Source organism: Artibeus jamaicensis, unplaced genomic scaffold (genome assembly GCF_021234435.1).
Source record: "Artibeus jamaicensis isolate MK-2021 breed Jamaican fruit bat unplaced genomic scaffold, CSHL_Jam_final contig_588, whole genome shotgun sequence".
NCBI lineage: Eukaryota > Metazoa > Chordata > Mammalia > Chiroptera > Phyllostomidae > Artibeus > Artibeus jamaicensis.
This window is the reverse complement of record NW_026521895.1, coordinates 2,583,571-2,606,662: the sequence shown is the minus strand read 5'-3', so window position 1 is coordinate 2,606,662 and position 23,092 is coordinate 2,583,571. Positions and strand designations below refer to the sequence as shown.

Genomic DNA, 23,092 nt, shown 5'->3' with positions numbered 1-23,092 from the left:
GGTTGGAAGTCTATTTTCTGTTCTTTATTTCAATTAGTGTATCCTTTGTTTCTGACTGAGTTGTTTCCATGCTGTTGAAGTCCTCAAAAAGTTCCTTGAATATCTTTATAACCAGTGTTTTGAACTCTGCACCTGATAGATTTCTTATCTCTATTTCATTTATCTATTTTTTCTGGTGTTATGATCTAGTATTTCATTTGGTCCATGTTTCTTTATCTCTTCATTTTGGCAGCCTCCCTGTGTTTGTTTCTATATATTTATATATTAAGTAGAGCTGCTTTGACTCTGTGTCTTGTTAGTGAGGCCTAATATATAGGTGTTTTGTAGAGTCTAGTGGCACCGCCTCCTCTATTAAGGTGTGCCCTTTGTGTGGGCTGAGTATACCCTCTGTTTGTAGTTGAAACTTGGCTGCTGTTGGCAGATCAATGGGAGGGATTTACCCAGGTAAGTCAGTTGCAAGGATTGGCTGTGACCACTTACCACCAACATCTGCCCTGTGTGGAGGATCAGCTGTGCAGGGGCCTGGTTGTGGTGCTCTAATGTGGTCTGTAGCTGTCCACTGGGTGTTCTGGCACTGGTGTTTCCTGGGTGGTGCAGGCCAAGGTGAGCCCCCACCTGTGTTTTGCCATGTCCACCCTGCTTGAGCTATAAAACCATCTGAGATAGTTGCTGCTTGTGCTGGGCTTGGAGATTCCCAGGCAAAGCCAATCTGTGAATCTAGGCTGGCTGTTGATAGTGCTCTGGCTGGGGTGTACTGAGGCCAGCTATTGCTGGCTTGATAGGATTTAAGAAGTTGTGAAGCATGAGCCAAGACCAGCCATTCATATGGAAAAGCAGCTTGGGTTGGCCTGTAAGTTGGGTGGGGTGGAGTCTGGGGACCTTCAAGGCAGGTCAAATGGTGTTAACTGGGTTGGTAGCATCTCAAATATGGCACCAGCCTGCTGGCTATGTGGGGGAAGGGTTTAAAAAAGGATGGTGGTATCTGCTTGGCTTCATGCCACACATTTCAGTTCCTTCCTGTGTGCAACTGGTGCCTTTGAAGTTGCTACCCCAGTGCTGGAGCTCAGAGGAAGTGAGTCTGAGAAGGTAAATGTGTGTGTGGGTTCTTTAAGAGGAACTGCTTGGGGCTCCAGCAGTGTGTTCCACCAACTCAATTCCCACTAATTTTTGCAGTCAGGAGTTGTGGGGACTTATCTTCCTGGCACTGGAACCCTGGTTTGGGGAACCTGTTGTGTGGCTGGGACTCTTCACTCCTGAGATATCCCTTTTGAATTTTTATCCATCACACATGGGTATAGAACCAGCCTGTTCTGTAATTGCGCTCCTGCTACCAGTCTGATGGATGTGGTTTCTTTAATTCCATAGTTGTCAGACTTCCATTCAGCCTGATTTCTAGTGGTTCTGAGACGATTATTCTATATTTTAGTTGTAATTTTGATGTAGTTGTGCAAACAGGTGAGCCATGTTTGTCTATGCTGCCATCTTGACTGGAGGTTTGAAATTTACTATTTTTTTTCAATGTGTAGCAGTTCTCTGTGATGATAAGGTCTCTATGGTGTGGCAAAGGAACTCAAATCATAAAGCAGTCATTGGAATTGACACCAAGAAACTTTAAGGTATTGGATGATCTTTATTGTAAGAGCAATGGGAAATCAATGAAAGGTTTTAGGTAAGAAGTGATATGGTCACAATGCTAATTTAAAAAGATAGCCTGGCTTTTGAGGTGAAGAATGGACTGGTGAGAGGTAAGAGTGGAATGGGGAAGACCAATTATCTTAGTTTGGATTCCCCTAAAAGCAGATCAGGGATACTGCTAAGACAAGGATCTTAGAGAAGGATGATAAGGCAAGTAGTTTATTAGTGAAATGATCCCAGGAAACCCAGTTAGTGGGTACAGAAGGGAGAGAAGGAAGAGCAGGAGCAAATAAAGGGTGAATTATTAAAAAATATAACTGTAAGTAGTTAATGCTTAACCCACTGACAAACTCTGAATAATGGTGTAAAACACATTCCTCTGGGTTATCCCACCAGAGCAGTAAGGAGTTGGGGTGTTTCTACACCAACTGCTGTCAGTGATTGTTTCATCAAAGAGGATCTGCTGTACCTGTTAAAGGGCTATTTTATTAGTCCAAGCAAGAGATAAAGCTGGCTTGGATTAGGGGAGTGGTGATGAAGACAGAGATAAGTGATATGATTTAAGAGATGCATATATACTACTTTTGTATGCATTTGTTTTGTGCTCTCCATTTTTGTTAACCATATTATCAAGGTTTTACATTTTTGATCCTCTTTGAAAGTAAGTTGTAATCCCAAAATATCCCAAGAAGAGGCAAGAATAAAGTCTAATATTCTTATTCCGGATTCAGGATTCTAATTATTTAAAGGTAAAAATCTATAGCAAAGCTGTCCAATAGAATGCAAGCCCCCACTAAGCATTATCTAGAAGTCACATGAAGAAAAAATACAGTAAGTTCTCACTTAATGTTGTCAGGTTTTACAACCTGAAGCAAACAACATACAATGAAACCATTTTTACCACGGGCTAATGGATATAAACAAGAGTTAAGTTCCTATGGCATCTCATCAATGTTATAAAGAAATGACATTATTTAAGGACCTGCTGTAAATGTAATTTTTTTCATAATTTATCTTTAACCCAATATATTCAAATATTATCATTTCAACTAGTAGTCAGTACAAAACTTATTGATAAAATAATTTACATCCTTTCTGATCCTAAGTTTTAAAAATCTGATGCCTGTTTTACACTTAAGGCCCCTCTCAGTTTGAACTAGCTACACTTCAGGTGCTCAATAGCTGCCACTGTGGACTGCGCAGGTGTAGGTTTGTTTAGGAAATGTGTTCTTTGACAGTGTTATACATAGCTACTACCTAGTAGAAGGAAAATATATATGTTTTTTATTTTCCCATTATAGTTTACATTCAGTATTATTTTGTATTAGGTTCAAGTGCACAGCATAGTCATTAGACAATCATATACTTTACAAAGTGTTCCACCTGAAGGAAAATATTTTGCATTTAAGTACTGAATGTTAAAACTAAAATGGAACAGGCAATATTAGTATGGTTTCTTACTTTCTTCCATGTGTATTGTTTTGATATTTCCAAATCAAGAACTAAACAACTGGAATGACAACTTTTAACAATCTTTTTGACCTTAAAATAACTAGTAAGAATGGTTTCCTAGAAATAAGTATTTCTTATTGTTTGCTAGTTGGAGAGGAAGTGCTTTTTAAGTTTTTGACACCAGAGTCAACCTTTTTACATCTCACTTTATTTTTATGTCTCTTCGGCAGCACCCCAGAGCCCTCCTTTCTTTTTCTTATTTCAAAAACAATTATCAGGAGATAATATAAGACTGCAAGTCAGAGCTCATTGTCTTATGAATTAGATTCCTTTTCTTTCTCCATTTTCACAGTGGAAATGAGGCATTTCTATTGCCAGGTAAGTGAAATAACTTAAGACATATATAAATGGCTCTTGAGATTATGATCTCACTACCAAAGGCCCAGAAACAATCAGATGAATGAAATGATATATTTTAATATAATTACATTTCTAAAACTGCATCCTTTAAGATATTTTAATGAAAGTCATGGTCAAATGTGGCTCATTTATGTTTTTCTCCCAATCTGTATAAACAGACAGTATGAAAACTAAGGCAACTTGGGCCTACCCTGGCTTCATCGATGTGAGTAAGGAGCCATCAGGCCATACCCAATTCGGGGATGAAGCGTTTACTACTGGCTATCACAGCTTTACTTTTATCAACTTTGTATGCGATAGATTTTCTAATTTTATAAACAAAGCATTCTTCTGAAGAGTCTGGGCTTCCACTTAAATGGTGACCGAGGAAGTGAGCTAACAATGTGTGGAAAAAGCTTTGAAGCTTTGGCTTCACCTACACCTGGATTCAAATCCTGGCTTTATTATTTTATATAAGGCCTGACCTCAGTCCTATTACTTAGATTCTCTAAGTCTCACATGTCCTCTGTGTATCCTAAAGAGCTTTTTAAAAGTGTAAACTCACTGTGCTTTTTGTTGTGGTGTATGGATTTAAATATGTATGCATACTTCTATGAAAAATGAGACCATATTATGCATCCTGTTTGGTAACTTCTCCCAATATGTTATAATTGTTTTCCATATTAACAAATTAGCATACCATCTATGTCATTGTGTTATTTGTTATATAAAGATTAAATGAGATAAATTATGTAAACATAACTGACATACAGTAATTTAAAAACAACTGCAGAATATAAATGGCACTGAAAATCAGATTTCATATGATGATGGTGGACTTTTGCGCACTTATCTTTGTCAGCGGGCCACCCTCCTCCAGGCGTTCTCCAGCCGCCTTAAAGCCAGACCTCCACTCAGAATTGCTTCATACATCAGGAGAACTTCAGATATCAGGACCACTTCAGGCATCACTGTATGAGCCAAAACTAATGTGGCTCAGGGAACTGCACAGAAGATATGTCACAGAGACCCTCTCCGATAGTAGATAATTTTTATTTAAAAAAATTTTAAATTAAAAAAAATGATATTTTAATTGTTGTTCAAGAACAGTTTTCTATCTTTTACTCCCATCCCACCCCACCCTCCAGCCCTCCCCACCTCCCTCCCATTTCCACCCTCTGCTTGTTTCTGTCCATGTGTCTTCCATACTTGTTCCTGCAAACCCTTTTCCCCTGGAATTCCCTTCCCTCTCCCCTCTGGAGAAAAAACTTTTTAGGGATGACTTCTCAAAGCAGAAAGTTAAATTTTCATCTCTGTGCAGTTCTTCAGATCAAGCACCCCAGAAATATTTGTTCTTTTTCTTATGGAACAAAATGCAGCTAATGACCTCCCACTTCAGCAAGATTATCAGAACATAAGGAACACTCTAGATTCCTGTTTGAAAATGTGTGTTCCTCCTACTACATTTCTAGTTTAAAAATATCCCCTTTAACATTCCAAAATTATTTTTGCAAATGATCTTGGCTGCAATTCAAAACAGTATATGTGGGACTTCTGGCCAAGATGGAAGTGTAGGTGGACACACTGTGCTTCCTCGCACAGCCAAAATTAAGGACAACAAAAATTTAGGAAAAAAAAAAACAACCAACAGACTGAAAATTGAATTGTACAAAAGTCTGACAACCATTCATCCAGACCAATAGGAGGGGCAGAGTTGGCACCGATTGAAAACACTTGTAGGGGGTGAGATGCTGGGAGAGACTCCCAGTCTCACAGGAGAGTTTGTTGGAGAGACCCACAGAGTCCTAGAATGTACACAAGCCCACCCACCCACCCAGGAACCAGCACCAGAAGGGCCCAATTTGCTTGTGGGAAACAGCACAGGGGACTGAAATCTGAGAGAGCATGGAGCAAGCACCATTGTTCCCTCTCTGACCCTGCCCCCACATACAGCATCACAACCCACTGGGTTGCCCTGCCCTGGTGAACACCTAAGGCTCCACCCCTCACTACATAACAGGTGCAGCCAACCCCCACCCCAAAAAAAGCTCAAATGCAAAAACATATCAAAGCCCCAGAGCTAATACTTTTAAGCAACCAAGAGATAGCCAAACTATCAGATGCATAGTTCAAAGCACTGGTGACCAGGATGCTCACAGAACATGTTGATTTTCGTCACAAATTAGATGAAAAAATGAAGGCTATGCTAAGTGAAAGGAAGGAAAATGTACAGGGAACCAATAGTTATGGAAAGAAAACTGGGACTCCAACCAATGGAGTGGACCAGAAGGAAGAAAGAAACAACCAAACAAAAGAATGAAGAAACAAGAATTCAAAAAAATGAGGAGAGGCTTAGGAACTTCCAGGGCATCTTTAAACGTTCTGACATCTGAATTACAGGAGTACCCAAAGGGGAAGAGGAAGAGCAACAAGTGGAAAACTTATTTGAACAAATAATAAAGGAAAATTTCCTCACTCAGGCAAAGGAAATAGACTTCCAGGAAGTCCAGGAAGCTCAGAGAGTCCCAAAGAAGATGCACCCAAGGAGGAACACACCAAGGAACATCATCATTACATTATCCAAGATTAAAATGAAGGAGAGAATTCTAGAAGCAGCAAGAGATAAGGGGACAGTCACCTGCAAAGGTGTTCCCATCAGACTATCAGCTGATTTCTCAAAAGAGACCTTCCAGGCAAGAAGAGGCTGGAAAGAAGTATTCCCAGTCATGAAAGGCCAAAGACCTACATCCAAGATTGCTCTATCCAGCAAAGCTTTCATTTAGAATGGAAGGGCAGATAAGGTTCTCAGATAAGGTCAAGTTAAAGGAATTCATCATCACCAAGTCCTTATTCTATGAGATGTTAAAGGGACTTATCTAAGAAAAAGAAGAAGAAATATGAACAATATGAACAGTAAAAATACAGCAAACTTATAGTTATTAACAACCACACCTAAAACAAAAGCAAACTAAGCAGACAGCTAGACCAGGAGAAGAGCCACAGAAATGGAGATCACATGGAGGGTTAGCAACAGGGAAGTGGAGGAGGAGAAGGGGGGAAAAGGTACAGAGAAGTAGCATAGACTGTAGAGGGAAAATAGGGCGGAGGGCAAGAATAGTATGGGAAATGTAGAAGCTAAAGAACTTATGACACATGGATATGAACTAAGGGGGGAAATGTGGGTAGTAGGGGGTGTGCAGGGTGAAGGGGAATGAAGAGAGGAAATGAGACAACTGTAATAGTGTGATTAATAAAATAAAAAAACCCAATATATGTAATGTTTGCTAGGCTAGTTTATAGTCCCTTTCTGAAGACGCCTTTTTGGAAGTATTCTCAGATGGTCTGGGATGGAAACATACCTTAGGAGCTAAACTTGCATGATATCTGCTAAATCACATGGAGCAGGGCGGAAGAAAGTAACTCGCAGGTCTATTGGTAGCCATCTGTCCTTTATACTACACTCTTAGGAAGGATATTCTGAGCTGTGGATGCTGGTGAAAACAGAGCTCACTGGGAAGGAGGGCTACATATTTGGGATTTTATGATGCTGTTCCAATGGCTTCTCCTACTAAGCCAATTGATGTTTCAGTTCCTTAACAAAGGCAGCTATAAACATTAAAAGGAAGCATCAGTCAAATGGTAAACTGGTAATTATTGAAACTATGCTCTGTACCAAGCACTGTGCTGGCAGTGTAGGTAGAGATGTAAATAAGACAGGAGTGGTTCCGCTATTGTGGAGCTTCCAAATTAGGGGCAAAAACAGAGATATGAAGCAAATAATGTCAACTGTGTTTAGGGAAAATCGACTTAGACCAGGAGTCAGGGAGATTTCTTTAAGGAAGTGACATTTGAGCTGAGACGTGAGGTTAGGTGGGTAATGAAAGTGAGGGACTGGCATTTCCAGCAAAGGAAACACTGTGAGGAGAAGCCCCAGTATGACACTGTCGCTTTGTCAAAATTTCCCCTTCTTATAAGGACACCAGTCAGATTGTATTAAAGCCCACCATAGCAGCTTTATTTTAATATAAGTACCTCTTTAAAGGCGTTACCTCCAAATGTAGTCACATTCTGAGATATTGGGAGCTAGGGCTTCAATGTAAGAATTTTGGGAGGAACAATTCAGTCCATAATCCCATTTATGTGCAGGTAGTGGGGAGAGTTGATTTGGAGAGGAGCAATAGTGGAGACCCATAGGAGACTAAAGAAAAAAGTGATAGTGACCTGACCAATGAAGATAGCATTGTGAAGATAGAGCTAGGGGAATGAGTTTGGGAAGCATTTTGATAGAGAATTGATGGGATCTGAGAGTGATGGAGAGGGAGGAGTTAAAGGTAACTCGTAAATTTCTGGCTCCTGCACCTGACTGGAGAGTGATGAAGTTTCTTTAGATAAAAAACAATGAAGAAAGAGAAAAGTAGTTTGTAGAGGAAGATGATGAACTCTTTTTCTGTTCATGGTGCATCTGAGGTCCCTGTCACACATCATTTGGAGATGAAGAGTAGATCGTTTAATGGATAAGAAATTAGCTTCCATACCAGACTGAGCTACTTATTATATAGATCAGCCTCTATAATAGACAAAGTGGCTCTCACCTGGCCTTTATATTTTAATTTTTATGAAAAAAATGTATAACCCTTTTCAAAAATATGCTCTTGATATCCTTAGAACTTTGCTCTACTTACAATTAACATTGCAAAATATTTCTTTTAACAATTTTCCATAGTGAGCTTGACTAGTGACTTAATGTACCTAAAGAATTGCCTAATATTATTACCCCCTTCTCGAGGGTAAAGCCACACCTATCATTTCCTTCTTGCCTTCCAAAGCTTACTAAAGGTGAGGTTTTGCACTAGAAGTCTGTAATGTTCTTTGTAGATGGTAGAACGGGTGAGTTTTTTTGTGATAGCACAAAGTCCCAGGCAGTGTAGCCCTGTGGGGACTTGGCGGCACCTTAGTGGGAACAAGGGTGTTAGTGGTAGATGGGGAGCAGAGAAGCAGCATCAGGAGGCAGAGTATGCTGCAGCACCAAGGTCATGGTCAGTGGTGTCCTAGGGCAATTGGAGGCTTGAGCTAGGTCAGAGATGGAGAAAGAGCTGGGTTAGTCCTGGTGAAAGAGAGGTTTTGCCTTGAGTGTCCTGTCCTACATTTCCTCAAGGACCAAGGAGGAGATGCCACTCTGGCAAAAGGTGGTGATAACGAATTAGGGTGACTAACTGTCCTGGTTTTCCTGGGGCTGAGGGGTTACTGGGTTGAGTTTTTCAGTTTTAAAACTAAGAATTATGACCTAGGGAAACTGGGATGAGTTGGTTGCCTTACAAAAAAGTTCTAAATAGGTTCTTTGGTTCTTGCGTGGTCTCAAAAGGAGCAACTTCAGCCTAAAGCAAATAAAACTGTGTGACTAACATATAATCTTCTTAGTAAAAGAACTACTGTAATTTGCCTTATGTTTTTAAATAAATGAAATAATTTATGTCGATAATAAACTAGAAATCATTAGAGTGATCGAATGTTCCAGTTTGCCTGGGGCAGCCCTCATTTATGCCTATTGGCTCACATTAACAGTGCCTTTTCACTCTCAAAAGTGTCCTATTTGAGCGATTAATTGTACGGTCACCCTAGCTTTAACAAGATGGACTTTCTCATTCTTGAACAAGAGTTGCGAATGAAACTTGGCAAAGCAAGCCAATTTTTATACCATAATGTTTGACAGTGTTCCTTTTAAGATGATTCACTATGTACTACCTTTAATAAATGAGTTTTTAAAAATAAAATGGTTTATATCCAGAAGTACTTGACTAGTTCCACTTTTGAAAGCAGAATTTATTCCACAGACACATATATTCTCTCTTAGTTAGTGTACATTAGAAATTTCTATTATTCAGACAACAGAGAGTATTTGTGTGTGTTATCTAAAGAAATTGTATACGAAATAAACCTCTTCTCAGATTATGAGACAGATTTAAATACACTTTGCATTTATTGACATCAAAGTTGAATGTTTTTTAAAAAAAGATTTTATTTATTTACTGTTAGAGAGAAGGGAAGGGAGGAAGAAAGTGAAGGAGAGAAACATCAATCTGTTGCCTCTTACACACCCCCAACTGGGACCCGGCCGCAGCCTAGGCACGTGCCTTGACAAGGAATCCCGCTGGTAACCTTCCTCTTTGTGGGATGACACCCAACCAACTGAACCACACCAGTCAGGGACAAAATTGAATGTTTATCCCCCACCTTTCACTCACATTTAAGATCACTGTTGCATGATTTTTCATTTCAATGAATGTTATCGACCACTAGAGGGAGAAACAAGAAAAGGTTTACAAATTTTGACAAATCAGAGATTAGTTACATACCAGTAGTAAATTGTACTGATTTTATACAGATTCAAGGAGTGCATTCACAGATACTGTTGGTTGTTGGAGATCTGTCAATTTTATGAAATCCGGCAGAAATAATATAACAGAAAGATTACATTTCTGTCACAATGAAATTCTCTAAAGCGTGAGGATCAGCATGTTCTATGGCTGACTAGCTAAATTACAGTTTTTTGTTTAATTTGTGCCTTTGCCCAAAGAGTAAATGCAATAAATAAACATATCTAACAAGGATGAATGACAAAATGACAAAAGGATTAGCTGCTTCAGACTTTAAAGGTGGGAAAAATGGCAAAAGGAAAAATACCATCATAAAACAATTACACTTTGCATCAAATGAATTTGACAATACTTAAAAATTATAGTTAAATATATAGAACATAGTTATAAAATGACTGAAAATTCTAATCAACTATTGGTGTGTTTATCTTAAACTGCTCAACATGTGGATTTATCAAGAGACAGTCTCTTAAAATCTATTATTTTGTTAGAGAATGTCTTTGAATTATTCATTATCTAAGAAATTACTGACTCATTTTGTTGTAAGAAAAATATATAAAATATGTTAATTCAACAAATAAATGTTGGGCATCAACTCAATCCTCAGGAGATTTAGGACTAACTTTGACAGAAATTCTTTTCCAAGAAATTTACTGCCTACTTAAAAAACCTACTTATGAAATTGTGTAAAAAAAGGTAGATATGGGCCATACCGTTAAAGAAGAAGCGTCAGAACACTATGGTTGTTGAGAAGCAAAGGTTGCTTCTAGTTTGATGTGTCTGTTGGGGATGGTCTGGGCCAAGGAGTGGGGAGATTCTGAAAGATTGGAATAGGGCTTGAAGATACTGTGATGATTTTATGTGTCAGTGTGACTGGGCCATGTGGTGCCCAGATATTCAGTCAAACATTATTCTAGGCATTTCTGTAAGGTATTTAACTGGTTTAAGAGTTAAATCAGCAGACTGACTGACTTAAACATATTGTTCTTCACAATGTGTGTGGGCCTCATTTAATCAATTGAAGGCCTGACTAGAACAAAATGCTTACCTTCCCCCAAGTAAAAGAGATTTCTCTTGCGTGATAGTTGTTTTTTCAATTTTAAAGCAGTTCCTGTTTATTAACTGACCAGATTACAAAAATGACCATAATAGATACCCTAGTTCATCCTTCTAATAAGCCTGTCGATCTGTTCCTCCCTGTTACCAGCATCTCCACCTTCTACAAAGTGGGTGATCTTTTTCTTCATTCTACCTCATGAAGAAGATAATTTGAAGGGCCACAGGAAGTTGTTTGCTTCTTGAAGCGTACGTATTCCAAGAGTATAGACCTCATGAATCAGATCCTCCATGCAGATGATGCCATATTTACTAAGAGATCAAGCAATCAATGTGCTGTCAGGGCAATTTGTTTTTTGTTGATTTTCCCATGCTCACATTTGTAGATCAATTAATTTACTTACTTCAGGTTAATGTACCCCTATGCAATATATGGTTCCACAGTCCTCAGCATGTTAATCGAAGCCTTGTTGAGCTTAACAAAGGTGCCACTGAAGATCTGGTGAAGGCGAAGAAGCTGCAGCACCTTTCAGACCTTTGGGCTCACATCATTGATGCCTCTGATCCTGATGACAAATGCCAATTTGGGTTCTGCAGGTTCATAGAAGTTGCCAGCTTTTTTTCCCATTCTTGCCGTTCAAATCTCAGATCTGTACATCTGCCTATATTCCTTGTGATAGTACTTAGCCTTTTCATAGAAAAGCTTCCTCCTTGCCTTTCAAAGCATCTTTTGGGCAAACTTCTTTCTAAGGTGCTTGATTTTCAGCTCTGCAAAATTCCTTTGCTTTTTCTTAAGGGTTTTTGGCACAGCAATAAACTTCTCCTCCTCCTCCTCCTCTTCTTCTTCTTTGCACCCTCCATGGTTCCAGCCAGAAAAAGAGGCTGCCTGAATGATTTTTGAACTAAAACTGGGAAATCAGCTCTATAGATTTTGGATTTGCCAGCCTCCAACAATTTCATGAACCAATTACTTGTAACAAATAGCTTTTCTGTTCTATAAATTTGTCCTATTGGTTCTCTTTCTCTGGAGAACTCTAACTAATACACTGTTAATACTGCTTAAAAATGAGCATCTAATAATCAACCAACAAAGATCTATTTGGTACAATTTTGAGCCCAGTGTGAGGTTGGACAATGGGAGATATACTGCAATAGAATCTATTTATAGAGAATTCTGATAAATCTGGAGCTACTTCAAAGAAGAATGAAGTATAAGCTGATAAAAACAATAGATTTAAAAATAAATGTTCTACTATGTTAATTTATTATTAAAGTAAAGGAAAAAGAAACCAACTACAGAATTAAAGAAGAAACCACACTGAGTCTGGTAGGAAGGATAGAGATGCAGAATGGTCTAGTCCCACAACCATGTGTAGTGGCAAAAAATCAGGAAGGTTTCTTAGGAGTGAGGGGTCCAGCCCTGCACTAGGCACACCCACCCAGGTTTCTAGTGCCAGGAAGAGAAGTCCCATAACTTCGGTTATAAAAACCAGCAGGGATTGAGGCTGTGGAAGACTGAAACTGCTTGGGTCTCAACGTAGTTCCTTTTAAAGGGCCTGTGCACAGACTCACTTGGAATCATTCCCTCAGAGCTCCAGTACAGGGGCAGCAGATTGAAAGGCATCGGAGACATATGGGGAGGAACTGAATTGTCTAGGATCAGAGAGAGAGAGCTGGGGATCAGCTTTCTCCCAGACAGAAGTGCTGGCAGAGGCCATTGTTCCTTTTCTGAGCCACCCCCCCCACCACCACCACAGAGTCACAGAGCCATCAGATGGGTGCCATATATAAGATGCCACTAACTTGGTTCACACTGGGTTTGCTTCATGCTGGTCATTCTCTGAAGCCCTGCCCCACCCAACTTTCAGGCCTATCAAAGCTGCTTCCCGTGACCTTTCCATATGAAAGGCTTCTTTTGATCCTTGCTTTAGATTTTCCTAAATTCTTTCAAACAAGCAGCATCTGGCCTCAGTGCTCTTGGTACTTCTTGCTAAGTTGTCCCAGGCCTGGTAGTAGCAGCAACTGGGCTTAGTTCATAGGTTGACCTCACAAGTGGCAGCCATCAACAGGTCACTTTGTAGCTTGTGCTGTGTGACCCTGGACAGCACACAGGTGGTGGCAGACCTTGGGTGTCCTGCTTTACAGGACACTGACTGCGTTAGGCCACACTACCAAGCCTGGGTGATGGAACAGCTCTACCTAATACATAGAAACAAACACAGGGAGGTTGCCAAAATGAGAAGCCAAAGAAACATGGCCCAAATGAAAGAACAGAACAAATCTCCATAAAAAGAACTAAACAAAATGGAGACAAGCAATCTACCAGATGCAGAGTTCAAAACACTGTTTGTAAGGATGCTCAGGGAACTTAGTGAGGACCTCAACAGCATAAAAAAGATCCAGTCAGAAACGAAGGATATGCTAATTAAAATGAAGAACAGTTTACCAGGAATCAACAGTATAGTCGATGAAGCCTAGAATTAAATAAGCAATCTGGAATATAAGGAGCAAAAACCAATAAATCAGAACAGCAAGAAGAAAAAAGAATTTAAAAAAATGTGAACATTATAAGGAGCCTCTGGGACAACTTCAAGCATACCAACACTTGCATCATGGGCATGCCAGAAGGAGGAGAGAAAGAGCAAGGAATTGGAAACCTATTTGAAAAAATAATGACAGAAATATTCCCTATTCTGGTGAAGGAAATAGACACATAAGTTCAGGAAGAACAAAGAATCCCAAACAAGATGAACCCAAAGAGGCACACACCTAGACACATCATAATTAAAATGCAAAGTTTAAAGACAAAGAGAGAATCTGAAAAGCAGCAAGAGAAAAGCAATTAGTTATTTATAAGGGAGTTCCCATAAGACTGTTGGCTGATGCTCAAAAGAAACTTTGTAGGCTAGAAGGGATTGGCGAGAAGTATTCAAAGTCATAAAAAGCAAGGACCTACATCTAAGATTACTCAGCAAAGGTATTATTTGAAATTGAAGGACAGATAAAGAGCTTCCCAAAGAAGAAAAAGCTAAAGGAGTCCATCACCACCAAACCAGCATTACAAGAAATGTTAAAGGTTCTGAAAAAGAGGAAAAAGATGAAAAAGAAGAAGGAGAAAGAGGGAGAGAAGGAGGAGGAGAAAAAAAATATGAACGGTAAAATGGCATTGAATACTTATCTATCAACAATTGATTCTAAACAACAAAATAAACAAGCAGAAGAGCAACAGAATCATAGCTGCAGAGTACACTTTGATGGTTGCCAGATGGGAGGGTAGTCAGGTAGGTGGATGGGTAGAAAAGTAAAGGCATTAAAAAATAAAAATTAGTAGTTACAGAATAGTCATGGGGATGTAAAGTACAAATAGGGAATAGAGTAGTCAAAGAACATGTATGCATGACCTATGGATATGGACAATGGTATGGGGATTGCCTGAGGGGGTAGAAGGTTGCTGGATAAAGGGGGGCAAAGGGGTAAAACCTGGGACAACTGTAATATACACAATGAAATATAATTTAAAAGAAAGTACAGAAAAAATTAAAATTATAACCTGAAGGAAAAAATAAATTATAACCCCAATAATGCAGCCATTGTTAGAAGTTGGTTATATTTCCTTTCACTATTATTTTTCTCCTAATTTTTAATGTATTTAAACTTGAATGCATGTAAAAATTATGTAATAATTATTTTACCTTAATATTCTATCATAAACACTTCCCTATTTTGTTTGTCTTAAGAATTAAATATTTTAATGCCTGTGCAATATACAATCTGTAAACTGACTATAATTTTCATAATCATTTTTATTTTGGGATATTAAGTTTGTTATACCATTTTTTTTCTCTATTTTTAAGATAACTTATTGGGAAAAACCCTGCCTGTTTTCAGAAGCTGTAATCCCCTGTAGCTAAGGCTGAGTAAAAATACCTTGGGACCATCAGCCATTGAGACAAAGCTTATCTTCCTTGTAGAGGTGCTGCCTCTGCTCCCTTTTACTTCACCCTGTTTGGCTCCAGGCGGATGACTTGGTTAGCCAATGATGGATAAGATTCCTCAATGAAGGGATGACCTAAAATAGTCACAGTCATAAAGGGGTCCTCAGGGGAGGACTTGGGGGCTACAGACAAAGAAGGTAATGGGCCCTTGCACCTCAGCTTTGACTTTAGATAATTAGGGTCTAAACATGAAATGAGCTTGTTTTCCAAAGTTTTATGGCCTGTTAGCTCAAAAAAAGTCCTCAGAGTTCTTTGAATGTTATCAATTGTTTGATCATTACTGTCTGACAATGATTGATGAGCTTTACATACACATCCTGTATTCCTATGAAAATTAAACCCAATAAAAGCCCATTAGGAACAGGTTCCTGGTCCTTTTCCTTTGAGGGATCAGCCACCTTTCCTCCCCAGCAGAGCACAACTTGGTAGACTTATTATCATCCATGGTGCACAGGGTGGCTCTGAGAGTGGAGCACCCCCACAGTAACTAATATAAGTATTTTGTAGTAGAGCTCTTTTATAACTTGATTATTTCAGAATAAATTCATAGAAGTGGTATTATTAGGTCATTAAGTATGAATATTTTTATAGTTAAATTGCTTTCTACCAATACTGTGCCAACTTATAAGGCCACTGAAATAAAACCCTGGATTTGCCAACTTAATATTTATTATCATCTTCATGAATAAAATATTTTCTTTGGTAGGGATGTGACATGTTGTTATAAAGTCCTCACTTCCTCAGCTTCCCTTGTGGCTAGGCATGTCCATATGATGGTTCTGGTCTATGAATATTGCTGGGTTAAGCTTCCAGAACCATTCTTGTTTTACTAATTAAAAGGAAGCAGTGGCACACACCCTTTCCCCCTTTCCCTTCCTTTTCCTTCCTAACTGAAAGTAGAGGTGTCCCCTTGCTCCTCGGAGCTTGAAAGCTACTGCTTGAGATGGTAGAACAGGAAACTAGATGTTTGTGACTTTATGGAACATGTGCACCAACTCTAGACTCTTCTGAAATTCTTGTTATGTGGGTAAATTAGTCCTTAACTAGTTAGAAAATGCAAGGCATATTTCTGTTACAAGAAGTCAAAAGAAAATCTAATAGTAACATATGTGTGTAATTATTTCTCCATAATAATGGGAATTGTCATGAAAATGGGGGGAGGGGAACTATATTGATATTTCTGATTACAAATAACAAAACAAACAAAAAGAAGAAGTCTACAGGGTCACATACCTGGGGAAATCAGGGTTGAAGTATCTTCCAGCTTTAGTAAGTGGCATCAATGATACTAGTAGCTTGATCTCTTTCTTCCTTTCCCATTTTTCCCTTTTCCCCTTTATACTGTCTTTTCTATGTGTTTCTTGACTTTATGGCCTTTTCCCTCCATGTAACTGAAGAATTTGGCCAACAAGCAACCATAGGCTTATGTTGGTTCAATATCAGTGAAAGTATAAAAAGAGCGAATTCCTCACTTTTGTTCAGAGTCTTAGAGAAGGACTCTGATCAGGCCTGTGTCATTTGCTCATCCAAGAAGGTACGGAGACAAGACAACTGTGAGTTCCAACCCCATCAAGATCACTGGAAGAGGGAAGGGGCAACTTTTCAAAGAAAAAGTTGGGTGCTGACATCATAACATGGCAGAGAGGCTAAAACAACATGTCATCAATAATCATCTTTTCCTAATAAAATGTTCTTCATTGTTACTCTAATTTGTCTTTCTTTGAAGTTGAATATTTTGTGTTTATTAACTTCACTTTCTTCTTTTAAAATTCCCCCCTTTAAGACATTGCTCATTGACAAACGAACAGAATAAGTTTATACTTAACAAGTTGGACAGTTGAATATTTTCTACTTTAACATGATGGCAATTTTGTGCTTATAATCTACTACTGTACATCTGGAAATGTCTAATAGACATATTGTAAGGCCCTAAATATAGTGAGAACTGTGGCAATGCTGCTAGACATAAATTTAATCAATAGGTGTACTTGAGTCATGTCATATACTAAGTATGGAAGGGTATAAAATATAGTGGATTCCCACCTGGGAGATAATGGAATGGATTTTAATATAATATTTCATGAGAATGCTTCTCTAGCTATTACACTGGCATTTTGGCATATGATTTCCGACCCCAAATTCTGAATTATTGAAAATAAGATTTAAAACCATAGTCAGGATTTAAGTTCTACATTAAGACCTAAAAGTAAAGTAAAATTATTTTTCAAGTAGCCTAGAGGATCTTTTGGTAAACCATATTTTATTATTTTTTAAATTTACTAAATATTTATTCCATTGGTGTTTATGACAATCATTTCATATATTGTTACCATCCACGTAAGATTTTATGATTTTGGAGAGCAGGGGCATGGCTGCAGTTTCTCTAATTTTTTCCTTCCAGACTTCAGTGTAAGTGTAGCTCTAGGCTATTGCATGAGGCAAAGGGGTAAAACTAAGTCATCACTATGCACAGCTTTGCCCACACAATCTCATCAGACTGAATTTAAATGTCCTTCAAAAGAGGAAAGATCGAGACATAAGAGCAAGTGATGTATTGATTGTACCATGTACCAAAAAAATTAAATCAGTTTGATTCCCCTCCTCCTTCCAGAAAAAGAGCTGGCAATAGAAATGAAAGAAAGTCTTTTCTCTGTCCCCCAGAGCTGCTGCTGTGTCTGGCTGCTCCAGACCAGCTGCCTCTGCAATCAAGCAGCTTGAGATGTTATTTGTGCTGAAAATAGCTTTTAAAAAAATTCTTCGAGTATAAAAGAAATAGGTAAAAATACCTGAGGCACTGGTCTGTTCATAAATATTAATTACATCTGGATTTACATAATAGAGACTTGTTCAGGGAAGTTTTGCAAACTTGCCATTTAAGTAGCTGCATTTTACATGGAGCCCAGAGCAACTAACATTTAGCTTCCAACAGATATCTGGGGTCTCAGTTAGGGACTACATGCGGCTAAAGCATCCTAATAGCCAGGCAATTTCGTGCTTCTATACCTTGTTTATATTTTGTCTTACCTGTCTGGAAGTCTGTACCTTGTCCTTTGGGAGTTAGCATGAGTTTGTGTTCTTTTGGAAGTGTTTTCTGACCACTCCCATTCATCTCTATACTCCCAGGACACCTCATGCAGAAGCATATAATTGGACTCTAATGTAGCTGATTTTTCTTACCTGCCTGCTCCACTATCCGGGCAGGCTGCAACTATGTTTTATTCATCTTTGAAAACAATGGCCCAGCCAAATACCTGGCCCACTTTCAGTAAGGATTTGTTGAAAGGATGAAAGCAGTTGAAGTTGACTTTCGAGGTTCCCTCATCTCCCTACTTGTTCTCTCTTTTTTTGTGTGATATCCCACCCTGCCTCACCTGATCTCACCATTTTCATGTCTTCATACATCCTCCTCCTGACTTGTTGATGCCTTTTATTTCCAGATCCCATCTGGGTTTGGAAGTAAGTTCACTCATGTCATAAATTTCAAGCTGTTGGAAAATGGGAAAAGTATTGGTCATCCATTAAAAAGTGTTGAATTCCCTTAGTAGTTAGCAGAGTGTTTTTCACATATTAGGCCCTTATTTAGATTTAAACATGTATTGTTTTTATTCATTTATAAAAGTAATACATATTCATTATAGAGAGGTATTTTAAAAATACAAAGTATCATTAACAACAAATCACTTATAAATAAGTGGTATCACTTATTTTGGTATATCAATATTTATAACAATTCTTTTCTATGTTTATATATTCTTTTCCTTTTTGCAAAATTGGGATCACACTGTATAATTTTTTTGTCTTACCTTTGCCATTTAACATTCTACCATGAGCATTTTATCATGGGTTTAAGTATTCTATTTTTCATTTTTGAGAAATATTTTATTTATTTGTTTTTAGAGATAGGGAAGGGAGGGAGAAAGAGAGAGAGAGAGAAACATCTATGTGAGAGAGAAAAATAGATTGGTTGCCTCTCCTACACACCCTGACTGGAGGCTGAACCCGAAACACCGCCATGTGTGCTGACCAGGAATCAAACCGGCGACCCTTCACTTTGAGGGACGACACCCAACCAACCGAGCCACACTCATCTGGGCTAAGTATTCTTTGTAAAATGTCTCTGGTTTAATAATTTTCTTATTTCTGGATATTCAGATCCAATTTTTTCTTTTATAATCAAGTCTGTGATGATAAGCCTATGTATAAATCTGTATATTTTCCACTTTTAAGTTCCTAAAGGAATTATTTGACCACTCCATGTCAACATTTTAAGGTCTTTTGATACTTAGGGTCAAACCAACTTCCAGAAATGTTATATTACTTTATCATTTATTCACTCACTTAACAAATATTTATTAAGCCTGTACTATATACTTGATGCTATATAGGGGCTAGGATTATAATGGAGAATAAGGTACTCAAGGTCCTGGGGGAGAGAGATACTAAATAGATAAGAAAGAATAACATATTGTTAGTAGAGCTCTGAAGGAAGCTCTGACTGAGTAGATCCTACTGCGGTCAGAATGTTGATGGGAAGCTTTTCTGACAGATCTCGTTTAATTTGAAACCGGAAGCATGGATAAAGTACCAGTCATGAAAGTGGAGTGAGGTCTGCTGGGAAGTAGACAATGGCAAGAAATGCAGTTGAGCGGGTAGGTAGGGAAGACAAAGGGCCAAACTGCGGTTCTCTTAAGTGATAGGAGGCTATTGAACCAATCATGACGATGTGTTTATAGGCTTCAGCAGGTCAATGCTTTATCACTTTTACTGAACACATGCTTTTGAACAGAAGTTTCCCAGAGATAATCTCTTTAACTCAAAAAGAATGCCCCCACTGGTGGAATTTTGGCACCATGGTTGATGTGCATTTTCCTGCCTCTCAGGTTACATTAGAGAGTTCTTTCCCTGGTTGTGGCCTCTTCTATCAATGCCCAGGAGTCTGCACAGGGATATTGGTCACATACAGCAGTCATGTATGGGCTGTGGCTCATTGCACCTCTTCAAAGTTAATAACAGTTGCCCATCATGAGTCTTGGATTGATTGTATATCCCTATGGTAGTGGAATTAATTAAGATAAACTTTAAAATATTTAATTTAAATGTTTGTAGTATTTGCATTTTCTCTAAATAATATATAATAGATTTTACATATAAATATATATTACACATAATTAATATTTTAAATATAGAGATACTATACACACATACATATGATAGTAAGAATAACCTTTTGTATAGAGAATTAAAAAGGATTTAATTCCCCCAAAAGTTTTATAGTTATATCTGAGATAGAGATTAAAATTCAACAAAAGCTGTTTTGAATTCTAAGTCCTCAGCTTTGATTAGTTTGTGTTTATATTAGGAGTTGGGCTTTGTATTCAGCTTTCAGATTTATTTTTACATATTATGCATTGATGTTTACTGAACGCTTTAAGATTTATACATATTTGTAAATGAAAGGCTTTATTTATTTATTCTTTTGGGGCCTGGATTTTACTTATTTCTTACTCATCAAAAAAGAAAGTGATACTCTATTAGAAATCAGACTTTTTAAAGACCACTTCAAAATCACAGAGGATTATAATGAGAAAAGCATTCTTTCAATTCTTTGTCTAAAAAAGCAGGTCTATACAATACTGAGTGTTCATTTTGATAAGACATATTATTATAAGCAATCAAAACAAAACTATATAACATAAAAATCAAATGAAATCAACAAGTATTTACTGAGTATCTATAGTATACTAAGACCTGAGTAGTCACTGTGGGTAGTGGAGAAGTATAGTGTATAATCCCTGCCCTGTAGGAGCTTATTATCTAATAGGGGAGACAAACATAGAGGAGAAGGGGGAACTAAGGACACTTGCAGGTATGGGCCACTTATTGTGGGGCAGGAATTGTGCTGGGTGCTTCCACATAAGTTTTCTTCTGTATAGCTGAGCTCATTATCATCCCCCAATTCTTTAGTATTCTCTTTTCCACTCTCTGCCCAGTCATACAGCCTCCAGGTCATCCTCAGTTCTCACATCCCTTGCTCACCTTTTACATCTTATCATCATCAAATCCTATTTCTGGCCTCTTCCACTGCCTCCTGACTGGTTGCCTTGCCCCTGTTCTCTTCCCTTATTAGCCTATTCTTCTTCCACGTTGTGGACAGAGTGATTTCTCTGAAATGCAAATATGATTAAGTAGAACTCTTTTGGGATGCAAGTAACAGAATCCATTTAAGGTGAACTACACCAAGGGGGTAATTTATTATTATGAATGCAGCAGTGACCCTTGGGCTTCAAGGGCGGGATGCAGCTGGGTCAGATGAACAGAACGGATCGAGGTGATCACCACCACCCCATTCTCTCTCTCTCTCCCTCTTCCTTTCTTTCATCTCTTGTCTTTGCTCTACATATCTATTTTACCCCTTACTGCAGATCAGCTCTTTTTTTTCTTCTAATATACACAGTGGAAAATGACAGCCAGACTGAAACTGGATTATCTCAGCTTCCATTCTACATTCCTCAAGGAAGGGACTCATGGGCCAGCTTCAGTTAGGAGTCATCTTGAATCAGTCACCAATGGTAAGCAGGGTTACCTTGTAAGGACAAGGGAACTGTAACTGTGTTGTTGGAACAGAGAAGCAGCAGTTCTCAGAAAAAAGGGTTGTGAGGCAGACACACCAGCAGGCGTTTCTTGGAAAGGCTGAAGGTTTGAGTTAGCTTGAGCATACAGCTGAGTTAGGGGTAGAAAGAAATAAGTTTAAAAAGATGAATGGTTCGGGCAAAGTTTTCAAGAATCTTTATGTGAAGCTAAAGAGTTTGAACTTTGTTCTACAGATGTTGGGGAGTTGAAAAAAATTGAAAAAAATTTTTAATGAAGTGACTTGAACAGTATTTAAGAGCATTAATCCAGAAGTAGATTAGATAGATTTAAATGAGAGAAACTGGAGCAAAACTCACTTAGGGAGATGTTATGAGATGTTATGACATCTCCTGAGTCAGATATGAGATGACAAGGGCTTTGGAAGAATGTGAGTAAAAATGTTAGGGAAGATGTAGATTACTTGGACCTAGTGATGAGTTTTTGTTTTTTAATCTCTGTAATTTTTTATGATTATTATATTAAATAAAACAACAAAAAGCCAGACCATTTGATAGTTCATAAGACTAAAATCCATGTAGTTCTAACAACTCTATCATGTTTCCGACGGTTTTAAAATTTCTTTCTTCTGAAAGATAAGGACCAGGTCCCCCCCACCCTCACCCCGCACACGCACCTCTCATTATTTCCACTCCAGGCCACCACATAATTAGGAGAACATTATTAGAAATAGGAATGAAGTTGCAAAATTTTGGGCTAGTTAGGAAGAGAGGCAGGGGAGAGACAAAACAATAACGAATTGTTTTCCATTCAAGATGGAAATTTCTGTAACAGGGAAAAAGCTAATATCATTAACTAAGACTATTGGACAATGAGTCATTTTTAAAGAAGTTCTGTCAAGTTCCCACAACATTTTCTGTGATAAATACTATAGCATTTATCACATTGCTTTACAGTTATCTGTCCATATGACCCCTCCACAGGAGCTGTCAGTTTTCTTAGGGCAGAGACTCCTGCTTATTAATCTTTACCTCCATGGTGCTTGGTATAGGGCTTGACTTACCTAGATGCCGAACAAATGTCAGGTTTCCCCCATTTGATTATAGGCCTTTAAAGGAGGGCCTAGGCTTCTTCATATACTTTAAAGAGCACTTGGAAAGGGTAAGTGAATAAAAATTGCTAATATGTGTACTACAAGCCTTTCCTCTGTCCTAGTACTTCTGGATTTTTATGACAAGAATTGAAACCAAAAGGAATATGAAAAAAGAACAGGAGGCCTAGGGTTAGGTGAAAACTTTTCCAGGGGCTTGTATGAAATGAAGTGAGGGACTAGCTAGGGTGTGTGAGGACAATGGATGGGACAGAATGCAGAGGATTTTAAGAAGTGTGAATACTTCTCTTGGTATGTGAACAACACGAGTTAAGGACTTGCTTTATTTTTGAACTCCTCTTTGTTCTTGAATTGTGTTCTTTTGATGATCCCATTCTGGGGTAGAACTCCATAGATTATAGCTATATAAGTTTTATGTATATTTGGTAAGAATCTGTGAAAGGAAGGAGGAAAAGAGAGCTAGAGTGAGAAGACAGTGAGGG

At 38.3% G+C, this 23,092-nt stretch overlaps 1 pseudogene; it reads right to left on the bottom strand.

Moving 5' to 3' along the window:
• Nucleotides 1-11,017: 11,017 nt before the first annotated feature.
• LOC119061167 (60S ribosomal protein L7-like) lies at nucleotides 11,018-11,792 on the bottom strand (annotated as a pseudogene).
• Between the last annotated feature and the right edge of the window lie 11,300 nt (nucleotides 11,793-23,092).